Source organism: Monodon monoceros, unplaced genomic scaffold (genome assembly GCF_005190385.1).
Source record: "Monodon monoceros isolate NGI ecotype Baffin Bay Population unplaced genomic scaffold, NGI_Narwhal_1 Super_Scaffold_22, whole genome shotgun sequence".
Classification (NCBI taxonomy): Eukaryota; Metazoa; Chordata; class Mammalia; order Artiodactyla; family Monodontidae; genus Monodon; species Monodon monoceros.
This window is the reverse complement of record NW_021703779.1, coordinates 95,659,712-95,672,378: the sequence shown is the minus strand read 5'-3', so window position 1 is coordinate 95,672,378 and position 12,667 is coordinate 95,659,712. Positions and strand designations below refer to the sequence as shown.

The 12,667-nt window shown below is 35.5% G+C and overlaps 1 pseudogene; it reads left to right on the top strand.

The window, feature by feature from the left end:
* Positions 1 to 8,873: 8,873 nt before the first annotated feature.
* LOC114906169 lies at positions 8,874 to 9,762 on the top strand (annotated as a pseudogene).
* Positions 9,763 to 12,667: the final 2,905 nt, after the last annotated feature.

Sequence of the window (12,667 nt, the reverse complement as noted above, 5' to 3'; positions counted from 1 at the left end):
TAACAGCTGATTTCTCAGCAGAATGTCTACAAGCCAGAAGGGAGTGACATGATATATTTAAAATGATGAAAGGGGAGAACCTACAACCAAGATTACTCTACCTGGTAAGGATCTCATTCAGATTCGACGTAGAAATCAAAAGCTTTACAGACAAGCAAAAGCTAAGATAATTCAGCAACACCACACCAGCTCTACGGCAAATGCTAAAGGAACTTCTCTATGTGGGAAATATAAGAGAAGAAAAGGACCTACAAAAACAAGCCCATAAGAATTAAGAAAATGGTCAAAGGAACATACATATCGATAATTACCTTAAACGTGTATGGATTAAATGCTCCAACCAAAAGACACAAGTTTGCTGAATGCATACAAAAACAAGAGCCATATATATGCTGTCTACAATAGACCCACTTCAGACCTAGGGACACATACAGACTGAAAGTGAGGGGATGGAAAAAGATATTCCATGCAAATGGAAATCAAAAGAAAGCTGGAGTAGCAATACACATAACAGATAAAATAGACTTTAAAATAAAGAATGTTACAAGAGACAAGGAAGGACACTACATAATAATCAAGGGATCAATCCATGAAGAAGATATAACAATTATAAATATATATGCACCCAATATAGGAGCACGACAATACATAAGGCAACTGCTAACAGCTACAAAAGAGGAAATAGACAGTAACACAATAATAGTGGGGGACTTTAACACCTCACTTATACCAAAGGACAGAACATCCAAAATGAAAATTAATAAGGAAACACAGGCTTTATATGACACAATAGAACCGATAGATTTAATTGATATTTATAGGACATTCCATCCAAAAACAGCAGACTACACTTTCTTCTCAAGTGTGCATGGAACATTCTCCAAGATAGATCACATCTTGGGTGACAAATCCAGCCTCAGTAAATTTAAGAAAATGGAAACCATACGAATCATCTTTCCTGACCACAACAGTATGAGATTAGAAATGAACTACAGGGAAAAATATGTAAAAAACACAAACACATGGAGGCTAAACAATACCTTACTAAATAACAAAGAGATCACTGAGAAATCAAAGAGGAAATCAAAAAATACCTAGAGACAAATTACAATGAAAACACGACAACCCAAAACCTATGGGATACAGGAAAAGCAGTTCTAAGAGGGAAGTTTATAGCAATACAAGTCTACCTCAAGAAACAAGAAAAATCTCAAATAAACAATCTAATCTTACACCTAAAGGAACTAAAGAAGGAACAAACTCAACCCAAAGTTAATAGAAGGAAAGAAATCATAAAGATCAGAACAGAAATAAATGAAATAGAAACAAAACAATAGCAAAGATCAATAAAACTAAAAGCTGGTTCTTTGAGAAGATAAACAAAATTGATAAACCATTAGCCAGACTCACCAAGAAAAAGAGGCAGAGGACTCAGTTCAATAAAATTAGAAATGAAAAAGGAGAATTTACAGCAAAGCAGAAACACAAAGCATCCTAGGAGACTACTACAAGCAACTCTATGCCAAGAAAATGGACAACCTGGAAGAAATGGACAAAATTTTAGAAAGGTATAACCTTCCAGGACTGAACCAGGAAGAAGGAGAAAATATGAACAGACCAATCACAAGTAATGAAATTGAAGCTGTGATTAAAAATCTTCCAGCAAACAAAAGTCCAGGACTGGATGGCTTCACAGCTGAATTCTATCAAACATTTAAAGAAGAGCTAACACCCATCTTTCTCAAACTCTTCCAAAAAATTGCAGAGGAAGGAACACTCCCAAACTCATTCTATGAGGCCACCATCACCGTGATACCAAAACCAGACAAAGATACTACAAAAAAAGACAATTACAGACCAATATCACTCATGGATATAGATGCAAAAATCCTCAACAAAATACTAGCAAACAGAATCCGTCAAGACATTAAAAGGATCAGACACCATGATCAAGTGGTATTTATCCCAGGGATGCAAGGATTCTTCAATACACGCAAATCAATCAATGTGATACGCCATATTAACAACTTGAAGAATAAAAACCATATGATCATCTCAATAGATGCAGAAAAAGCTTTTGACAAAATTCAACACCATTTATGATAAAAACTCTCCAGAAAGTGGGCATAGAGGGAACCTACCTCAACATAGTTAAGGCCATATATGACAAACCCACAGCAAACATCATTCTCAATGGTGAAAATCTGAAATCATTTCCTCTAAGATCAGGAACAAGACAAGGATGTCCACACTTGCCACTATTATTCAACATCGTTTTGGAAGGCCTAGCCACGGCAATCAGAGAAGAAAAAGAAATAAAAGGAATACAAATTGGAAAAGGAGAAGTAAAACTGTCACTGTTTGCAGATGACATGATACTATACATAGAGAATCCTAAAGATGCTACCAGAAAACTGCTAGAGCTAATCAATGAATTTAGTAAAGTTGCAGGATACAAAATGAATGCACAGAAATCTCTTGCATTCCTATACACTAATGATGAAAAATCTGAAAGAGAAATTAAGGAAACACTCCCATTTACCACTGCAACAAAAAGAATAGAAGACCTAGGAATAAACCTACCAAGGGAGACAATAAACCTGTATGCAAAAAACTATAAGACACTGATGAGAGAAACTAAAGATGATACAAACAGATGGAGAGATGTACCATGTTCTTGGATTGGAAGAATCAATATTGTGAAAATGATTATACTACCCTAAACAATCTACAGATTCAATGCAATCCCTATCATATTACCAATGGCATTTTTTACACAACTGGAACAAAAAATTTTTAAATTTGTATGGAAACACAAAAGATCCCGAATAGCCAAACAGTCTTGAAGAAAAAAAATGGAGCTGGAGGAATCAGACTCCCTGCCTTCAGACTATATCACAAAGGTGCAGTAATCAAGACAATGGTACTGGCACAAAAACAGAAATATAGATCAATGGAACAGAGTAGAAAGCCTAGAGGTAAACCCATGCACCTATGGTCAACTAATCTATGACAAAGGAGGCAAGGATATACAATGGAGAAAAGACCATCTCTTCAGTAAGTGGTGCTGGGAAAACTGGACAGCTACATGTAAAAGAATGAAATTAGAACACTCCCTAACACTGTACACAAAAATAAACTCAAAATGGATTAGAGACCTCAATGTAAGACTGGACACTATAAAACTCTTAGAGGAAAACATAGGAAGAACACTCTTTGATATAAATCACAGCAAGATCTTATATGATCCACTTCCTAGAGTAATGGAAATAAAAACAAAAATAAACAAATGGGAGCTTGAAATTTAAAAGCCCTTGCACAGCAAAGGAAACTACAAACAAGACGAAAAGACAGCCCTCAGAATGGGGGAAAATATTTGCAATCGAATCAATGGAGAAAGGATTAATCTCCAAAATATATAAACAGCTTATGCAGTTCAATATTAAAAAAACAAACGACCCAATCCAAAATGGGCAGAAGACCTAATTAGGCATTTCTCCAAAGAAGACTTACAGATGGCCAACAAACATATGAAAAGCTGCTCAACATCACTAATTATTACAGAAATTCAAATCAAATCTACATTGAGGTATCACCTCACGCCAGTCAGAATGGCCATCATCAAAAATTTTACAAACAATAAATCCTGCAGAGGGTGTGGAGAAAAGGGAACCCTCATGCACTGTTGGTTGGAATGTAAACTGATACAGCCACTATGGAGAACAGTATCATGATTCCTTAATAAACTAAAAAACAGAACTACCCTATGACCCAGCTATCCCACTCCTGGGCATATACCCAGAGAAAACCAAATTCAAAAAGACACATGCACCCCAATGTTCACTGCAGCACTATTTACAACAGCCAGGACTTGGAAGCAACCTAAATGTCCACCAACAGAGGAATGGATAAAGAAGAAGTGGTACATATACATAATGGAATATTACTCATCCATAAAAAGGAACAAAATTGGGTCATTTTTAGAGACATTCATGGATATAGAGACTCTCCTACTGAGTGAAGTAAGTCAGAAAGAGAAGAACAAATATTGTATATTAATGCATGTACATGGAATCTGAAAAATTTGGTATAGACAATCTTATTTACAAAGCAGAAATAGACACACAGATGTAGAGAAGAAACATATAGATACCAGGGCTTGTGGGGGTGAGATGAATTAGGAGATTGCGATTGACATGTATACACTATTGATACTATGTGTAAAATAGACATACTGTATGGCACAGGGAACTCAACTCAATGTTTTGTGGTGACCTAAATGGGAAGGAAATCCATAAAAGAGGGGATATATGTATATGTAGAGCTGATTCCCTTTTATGTACAGTGTAAGTTAACAATATTGTAATGCAACTATACTCCAATAAAAAAAACAGAAAAAAACCAATTTATTGATAGGTTATACTCTGGATGGGCAAGTAGATTTCCAGTTTGGGCTTACAATGAATAAAGCTCTTATGAGCTGCTGGTACTTGTTTTTTGGTGGACATATGCCCTCTCTTTTCTGGGATATGTATGTACATAGGAATACAGAGCTGAGTCATAGAATAATTAAATACTTAGCTTTAGTCAAAACAAAGAGAAAAGCACACACTTTTAAACTCTACACACCAATGAGAAACTAGAAATTTACTTTTGCAATAACTAAATCAGTCTTGAAAATAAGGACTTCCTGAGGATGCGTAAAGAAGAATCTGGCTGATCATAATCTCGTACTCATTTCACTGCTGAATTTCATATCTCTGACTTACATAGGCAAGATATTTTGTTTTTGCAGAAACATTAAAGGCCATATTCCACAATATCCATGTCCTTCCCAGTAGGGAAAGGAATGTAAATCAAGTACAAAGTATGTATTCACCACTTCAAATGCATCTTCTCAAAAACATAATTTTCCTTCACAAGTAATTACTATCTCATAGAGCAGAAGAAAACACAGATTATAGTTTGGTTTTGCTGCCAATTTCCCTCTATATTAACAATATTTTGAAATTCTTTTTTTCTTGAGTTTTAGAAATTCTTTGTATATTCTGGATAGTAACCCCTTATTTGTTATATGGTTTGCAGATAATTTCTCCCATTCCTTATGCTGCCTTTTCACTCTTGTTTCCTTTGCTGTGCAGAAGCTTTTTCATTTGGTATAGTCCCATTTATCTACTTTGTTTTTGTTACCTATGCTTTTGGTTTCATACACACAAAGCATCATTGCCCAATCCAATGTCATGTAGTTTTTCCCCTATGTTTTCTTCTAGGAGTTTTATAGTTTATCTTATCTTTAGATCTTTAATCCATTTTTAGTTAATTTTTGTACATAGTGTAAGATAAGGGTCCAACTTCATTCTTTTGCATGTAGATATCCAGTTTTTCCAATACCATTTTTTGAAGAGACTATCTTTCCTCAGTTTATAGTCCTTGTTGAAGATCAGTTAACAATACATGTGAGAGTTTTTTTTCTGGGCTCTCTATTCAGTTTCAATAGTGAACATATGTCTTTATTTGATATCATACTGTTTTGATTGTTATAGCTTTATAGTATGTTTTGAAATCAGGAAGTGTGAGGCCTCCAGCTTTGTCTTCTTTCTCAAATTGTTTTGCCTATTTGGGGTCCTTTGAGATTCTCTATGAATTTTAGGATTTTCTTATATTTCTTAAAAAAAATGCCACTGGGATTTTAATAGGGATTGCATTGACTCTGTAGAGTGCTTTGGTTAGTTTAAACATTTTAATAGAAATAAATCTTTCAGTCCATGAACATGTTTTATCTTTCCATTTATTTGTGTGTTTATTAATTTCTTTTAGCAATGATTTTTAGTTTCCAGTCTACAAGTTTTTTACCTCTTAAATTTATTCCTAATTATTTTATTATTTTTGATACTATTGTAAATGGGATTGTTAATTTTTTTCAGATTGTTCATTGTTAATCTATAGAAATGCAACTAATTTTTGAATGTTGACTTTGTATCTTACAACTTTACTGAATTTTGTTATTATTTCTACCAGGGTTTTATGGAATTTTTCAGGTTTCTACATTTAAGATTGTGTCACCTTTGCACACAGATAATTGTACTTCTTTCTTTCCAATTTGGATGACTTTTATTTCCTTTACTTACCTAATTGCTCTCAGTAGCACTTCCAGTACTATGTTGATTAAAAGTGGCAAGAGTGGACATCCTTGCCTTGTTTCTGACTTTAGAAAAGTTTTCAGTCTTTCACCAATGAGTATAATATCAACTGTAGGTTTTTCATATATGACCATTATTATATTGAAGTAATTTCCTTCTATAACTCATTTGTTGAGTATTTTTAATCATAAAAATATGTTGAATTTTGTCAAATATATTTTTCACCATCTATTGAGATGACCATGTAATTTTTATCCGTTTTTCTATTAATGTGGTGTATCACATTGAGTGATTTCCATATGTCTGAAAACTTTGAAAAGGATTGGTATTAATTCCTCTTTAAATTTTTGAAAGAATTCACCAGCGAAGCCATCTGGTTCTGAGATTTTCTTTCTTGTAAGAGTTTTTATTACCTGGATAATTTATTTTAATTAGTTCATGCACATGAAAAGCAAAAAATTGTAATAGGCATAAATACTTCTGATATATTTTACGTATATGTATTTATTTTAACTCTCTGACAGCCAAGCTAAAATGGTACATCACTATTTTAAAAAATCAGGACTTTCCTGGTAATGCAGTGGTTAAGAATCACCTTGCCAATGCACGGGACATGGGTTCGATCCCTGGTCCAGGAAGATCCCACATGCTGTGGAGCAACAAAGCCAACGTGCCACAACTACTGAGCATGCGCTCTAGAGCCCATGAGCCACAACGACTGACCCCACACGTCACAGCTACTGAAGGCTGTGTACCTAGAATCTGTGCTCCACAACAAGAGAAGCCACTGCAATGAAAAACCTGTGCACTGCAACAGAGTAGTGCCCACTTGCCGTAACTAGAGAAAGCCCATGCAGCAACGAAGACCCAGTGCAGCCAAAAATAAAAATAAAATACATAAAAAATCAATATGAATACTAAATCAACCACTGGAACAAGGTTTTAAGGAGCAAGATTTTCTCTATTAAATATAATAGAGAAAAAATTCAAATATTACTCATCTAAGATGAAGATAGTTCATAAACATGAAAAACAAGGTGGACCTAAAAGAATAAAATTATTATTTTCTGTGTACTTTATAGGTAACCGTCCCTTTGTCACACATGAATAAAACTCACAGGAGTACATTTCCCTCAACTTGCAATATAGACACCAAAGGATGGCTATGGCCTCTATTTTGTGGGATATAAGAAAATGACCTAGTCCCAAGGTGGCCAGAGAAGGCAGCAGATGATACAAAGATATATTCATCTTACAGGCATATATCATTTTATTACGCTTCATTTTATTGGGTTTTGAAGATATTGCATTATTTACAATTGAAGGTTTACAGCCATCCTGTGTTGCACAAGTCTATTGGCGTCATTTTCCCAACAGCATTTGTTCATGTCATGTCTATGTGTCACATTTTAGCAATTCTTGCCATATTTCAAACGTTTTCATTATTAATATATTTGTTATGATGATCTGTGATCAGTGATTCTTTGATGTTACTATTATAAAAAGATTACTACTCGGTGAAGTCTCAGAGATGATTAACATTTTTTAGCAATAAAGTATTTTTAAATTAAGGTATGTACATTGTTTCTTTAGACATAATGCTATTGCACACTTAACAGACTACAGTATAGTGTAAACATAACTTTTATATGCACTGGGAAACAAAAAAATTCATGACTTGCTATATTGTGATATTCACTTTATTGCAGTGGTCTGGAACCAAGCCCACAATACCTGTGAAGTATGTCTATACTACATTTCCAGGGTTTCTCTATCTTCTCATGTTGTTGGTCACTGTGGTTTGTTTGACAGTCTATTGCAGACAATGTCTTGTGTTGAGCAATAGGAATTAATTGCTCACCACATTCAATGAATACTGAATGTCCTCTACCCTCAAGAAACTCACAGTGTTCTAGAGGAGGCAGCCATGCATATGAATTTTCCTTTGGAAGTGTCAAGGAAGGACCAACTAATTTCAGCTATGGGGAAAAGGGAAGGTGGTATTTGAACCTCTACTCATTCTTTTTATCACTTCAGCTCAATCATTCCTAGAGTACAATCCAACATTTATCTACATTTTATACAATAGCAGTTAATATTTCCTGAAGGCTTAATACATGCCCTTTTACATATTAATTATACAAGTAACCCAAATATTGGCAGAGGTCACTCTGGCTTTTGACATTTAGATAAATTAGTTTAAGTATCTATTATTCATTCTTTCAAGCCCAACACTTGCCCCAAGATTCCTGTGCTTCTAGGGACTTTTATTTTTTTACTTCTGAATTTAAGCCTCTGCTTTTACTGACATCTGAATCTTATTCTCTAATAACTATTTACAAAAGGCATTTTTGTGCGTAGCATACTTTACTAAAGGTTTGAGCAGGTCGAAGAATTTTACATGGCAAGAACACCAAGAAATTAAAATTAGTTACTTATGTTCTTAACAGCTTTTGGCCACCCTAACACTGAACAGTTTGAGCCACCTACTCCTCCATAGCTCAGAATTCCATAATTTCAATTGATTCTCTCTCTCTCTTCTTTCTCCTCATGACCCACAAAATCTATTCACTTCTCAAGCAGAGTTTTAATTATTTTTTATCGTCTTTTTCTAAAACATAGTTTCAGGACCTTATCTTCATATCTAAATAAATAGTTTAGTCTCTCTGCTCCTCCCCATTCAACAGACAGCCACATTTTCTTGTGCAATGCCAGCAATGTCCCTAAGACACAATGGTGAAGGTCACAGTAAATGGATTTGGCTGTATTGGGCACCTGGTCACAAGGGTTGCTTTTAACTATGGCAAAGTGAGTATTACCATTGATGACTGCTTCACTGACTACAACTACAAGGTTTACACATTCTGGTGTGATTCCACTAATGGCAAGTTCAATGGCACAGTCCAGTCTGAGAAGGGGAAGCTTGTCATCAGTGGGAAGCCCACCTCCATTTTCCAGGAGCAATATCCTGCCAATATCAAATGGGGTGCTGCTGGTGCTGAGTATGTTCTGGTGCCCTCACTGCCTTGGAGAAGACTGGGCCTCACATGAAGTGTAGAGCCAAAAGGCTCATCATCTCTGTCCCTTCTGCTGATAGCCCCATGTTTGTGATGGGCATGAACCATAAGAAGTACAACTCCCTCAAGATGGTCAGCAATGCCTCCTGCACTACCACCTGCTTGGCACCCCTGGCCAATGTCACTGTGGATGGACTCATGACCACAGTTCATACCATCACTGCTATCCTGAAGACCACTGATGGGCTCACTGGGAAACTGTACTCTGATGGATGAGGAACTGCCCAGAACATCATCTCTGCTTCTACTGGCACTGCCAAAGGCTTTGGGGAAAGGACATCCCTGAGCTGAATTGGAAATTCGCCGTCATGGCCTTCCATGCCTCCATCCCCAATGTGTTTGACATAGATCTGATGTGAGGCCTGGAGAAAGCTGCTAAATATGATATTATCAAGAAGAGGTAAAGCAGGCATTGGAAGGCACCCTAAAGACCACACTGGGCTACACTGAGAACCAAGTTTTCTATTGCGATTTTAGCAGTGACACCCCACTCTTCCTCCCTGGATGCTGGGGCTGGTATTGCCCTTAGCAAACACTTTGTCTAGCTGCAGCAAAAGGGTGGGAGGCCTTATGGTCCACATAGCGTCTGAGGAGTGAGAGCCCCTGGATCTCCAGCCCCAGCAAGTGCACGAGAGAGGCCCTCAGCTGCTGGGGAGTCCTTGCTCCAACTTGATCCCCCAACATACTGAGAATATCAAAATCTTTCATCCCAGAACCCCTAAAAAGGGGGAGGGGCTTAGTGAGCCTTACCTTTCATGTACCATCAATAGAAAATACACTGTACCCAGCCTAAATAAGCAGTTAACTTTTTCTAAATAAAGACAGTTCCTTTCATAAGAGAAATTCTGTTACCAACTATTGAAGTGATATATTTTCACTCTGCTACATATATTTTGTCTTGTTTACTTTTCATGATAACCCAGTGAACGATGCATTTTATCTCCATTTTATAGATTAGAAAACTAATACTGAATAAAGTTACCTGAAGTTAGAAAATTAAAGATCCAAGTATATAATCAAAACCTGATTCCAAAGGCCTGTGCTGTTATGATGTGTGTGTGTATGTGTGTATTTCTATTTATATATCTTACCGTGCTTGATTAAGAGAAATCTCAAAGCCTTAATCTGAAAAAGAAGAAATCACTGTCATCTATCTAGAATAGCAGTTAAATATAGAATTGGAACCAATAACCATCAGAATCTTTTCCATCCCTGGAATTTAGTGAAACATTCATGTTTTGTTTGTTTTCTTTGAGTTTCTGTTTCCACATACTACAACTCAAAGGGAGAGAGAAATCACTTGACAAGTATGCTCACAGAATTCTAATCTGTGACTTCTAATTGAAGAGGGGTCATTAACAGTTTCGAGATCTTCTCTAAGCATATCCTTCTACAAAAAATAATTACCAGTAAATTTGAATACTACTCTTTAGAAGGTGTATAAAGCCATAATTCTTTGAATAACGTTTCCACATGAACATCATCCAGAGATTTAGAAATAAGATTCAGTCTTTTCTCTAAATGTAATCGGATGGCTGAGAAAACTGTGATTGCCAATACTGATGTTCAGAGTAGAGAGAACAACTTATCACAATGGATAGAGAGAAAATATGCATTCATAGCAAATACCTATATTTAGCACTGGTGCCTCTCCTGGCTTTTGTAGACATTCAGTAAATGTTTGCTACATTGAGCCAAATCTAGGAAGATAAATATTTCTAATATACATGTTCATATTGCCAAAATGTTGATAAACCACACTTCTACATGTAGAGGAGAAAGACTTAATTCTTTTAAAAGTTCATAGCTAATAAAGAAAATTTTGAGTTTAATATAATTTCTGAATTGAAGCACACTTAAGGCAGACACCAGTTATTATCAAGGTTGTGGGTATCAAGAATTAAGCCATGACACTTCTAAAAATATGTAGTTAGGCTAGCTTCATGTCTCTTGTAAAGTTTCAGAATTGAATGTATGAAATTGAGTGGCACTAGTCACAGATGAAAGGAGGTTGTCTTCTTTTCTTTAAGCAGAAAATTAAATGTAGTGTACCACAACTCAAATTAAGATATAGATGATTAACTCCTAAGAATTTTGTTAACATCCTGGTCCCACTCAATACTGTCTGAAATCCTAGAGGGTTAACTTAAGCAGTGATCTCTATACATTAGAATATTGACATAATTTCATTAATAATTCAGAATACAAATAAATTTTCATCTTATTTTCTAGTGATCAGTGGCCTTTGTCCCATACTCAATTAGCTATTATATTTTCTATAGTTCTATTACTCCCAATAAAGTACCACTACTGTCCTCTTCACATTCTAGATGGGTGAGTTATGTTGATGAAAAACATTTGAACCCTTTATTTATCTAGCAAGACCTTAAGGTCTTTTCCCAATTTTCTCCAGATAAAAAGAGTAATAGGCTTATATTATGCCATTTCTTTCTGAAAGAGAGGATGTAATCATCGGGGCAAAAGTAATTTTGGATCAGGGACTAGAGGACATAGCACAAAGCCAGTGAAAATATCTTGCAAGAGAAAGAATTATAAGATCTTCAAGCAGCTAGAATTAGAGTTATAGCAGACAAGAGGTAGAGATAGAGAGCCTATAGGAGGCCAATTAACAATGACCCTTTTTATTTGGTATCTGGCTAAGGACATAATTCAGTCCACTTTAAGTATGTTGTACATTTAAAATGTAGAAATGAGAGATACATGTTGTAATCAATTTAAGTATTACTTTAATGAAGGACACGGCCATATGGGGGTAAATTTATACAACTGAAATTTCCAGGGTGCTTGATTTTAATAGGTTTTATTGAGTGAATTTCAAAATAAGCATGCCAATGTTTATAAGTACCCATTTCTATGGTCAGATTCATGCCACAATTTTTTCCATATTTTTTTCAGTTTTGAATATTAAATCTTAGCATATGTGAAAATGTTGAGTATTGGCAGAAATTTGTGTTAGATGTTTTTAAAATATGTTTAAATTAATCATTATTTTGTATAAGTTTGTTAGCAATTTAGTGTCTTAAGTAGAGATTTATTTAAAGACAATTCTAACAGCAGTGGGATACCAAGTACAGGGTAGTAGAGGTGGTCCACTCCAGGTGCAGGCACAGAGGGAGTGCACTGCTTTTGGAGAATTTAAAAACAATGATAAAATTCCTGAAAGTTGTTGTTGTTAATATCACCATGCACCACCAAGTCTAAACAATGCCATTGATAAAATCTTTCTCCTCACTGGTGCATACAGCTCCCACTGCCCATCCTTTCTTTGGTATGTCATTCTCTAAGAATAAATGCTAGATATATGTGCAAACCTGCAAATACTATTTATTCATGTGTAGTCATTCATTCATTCTCTGTGTTGATATGGTTGCCAGGGCAGTGCAGAGTTCCCTTTAAATATCTGCATTAAGAAATCTGTATTAAATAGGC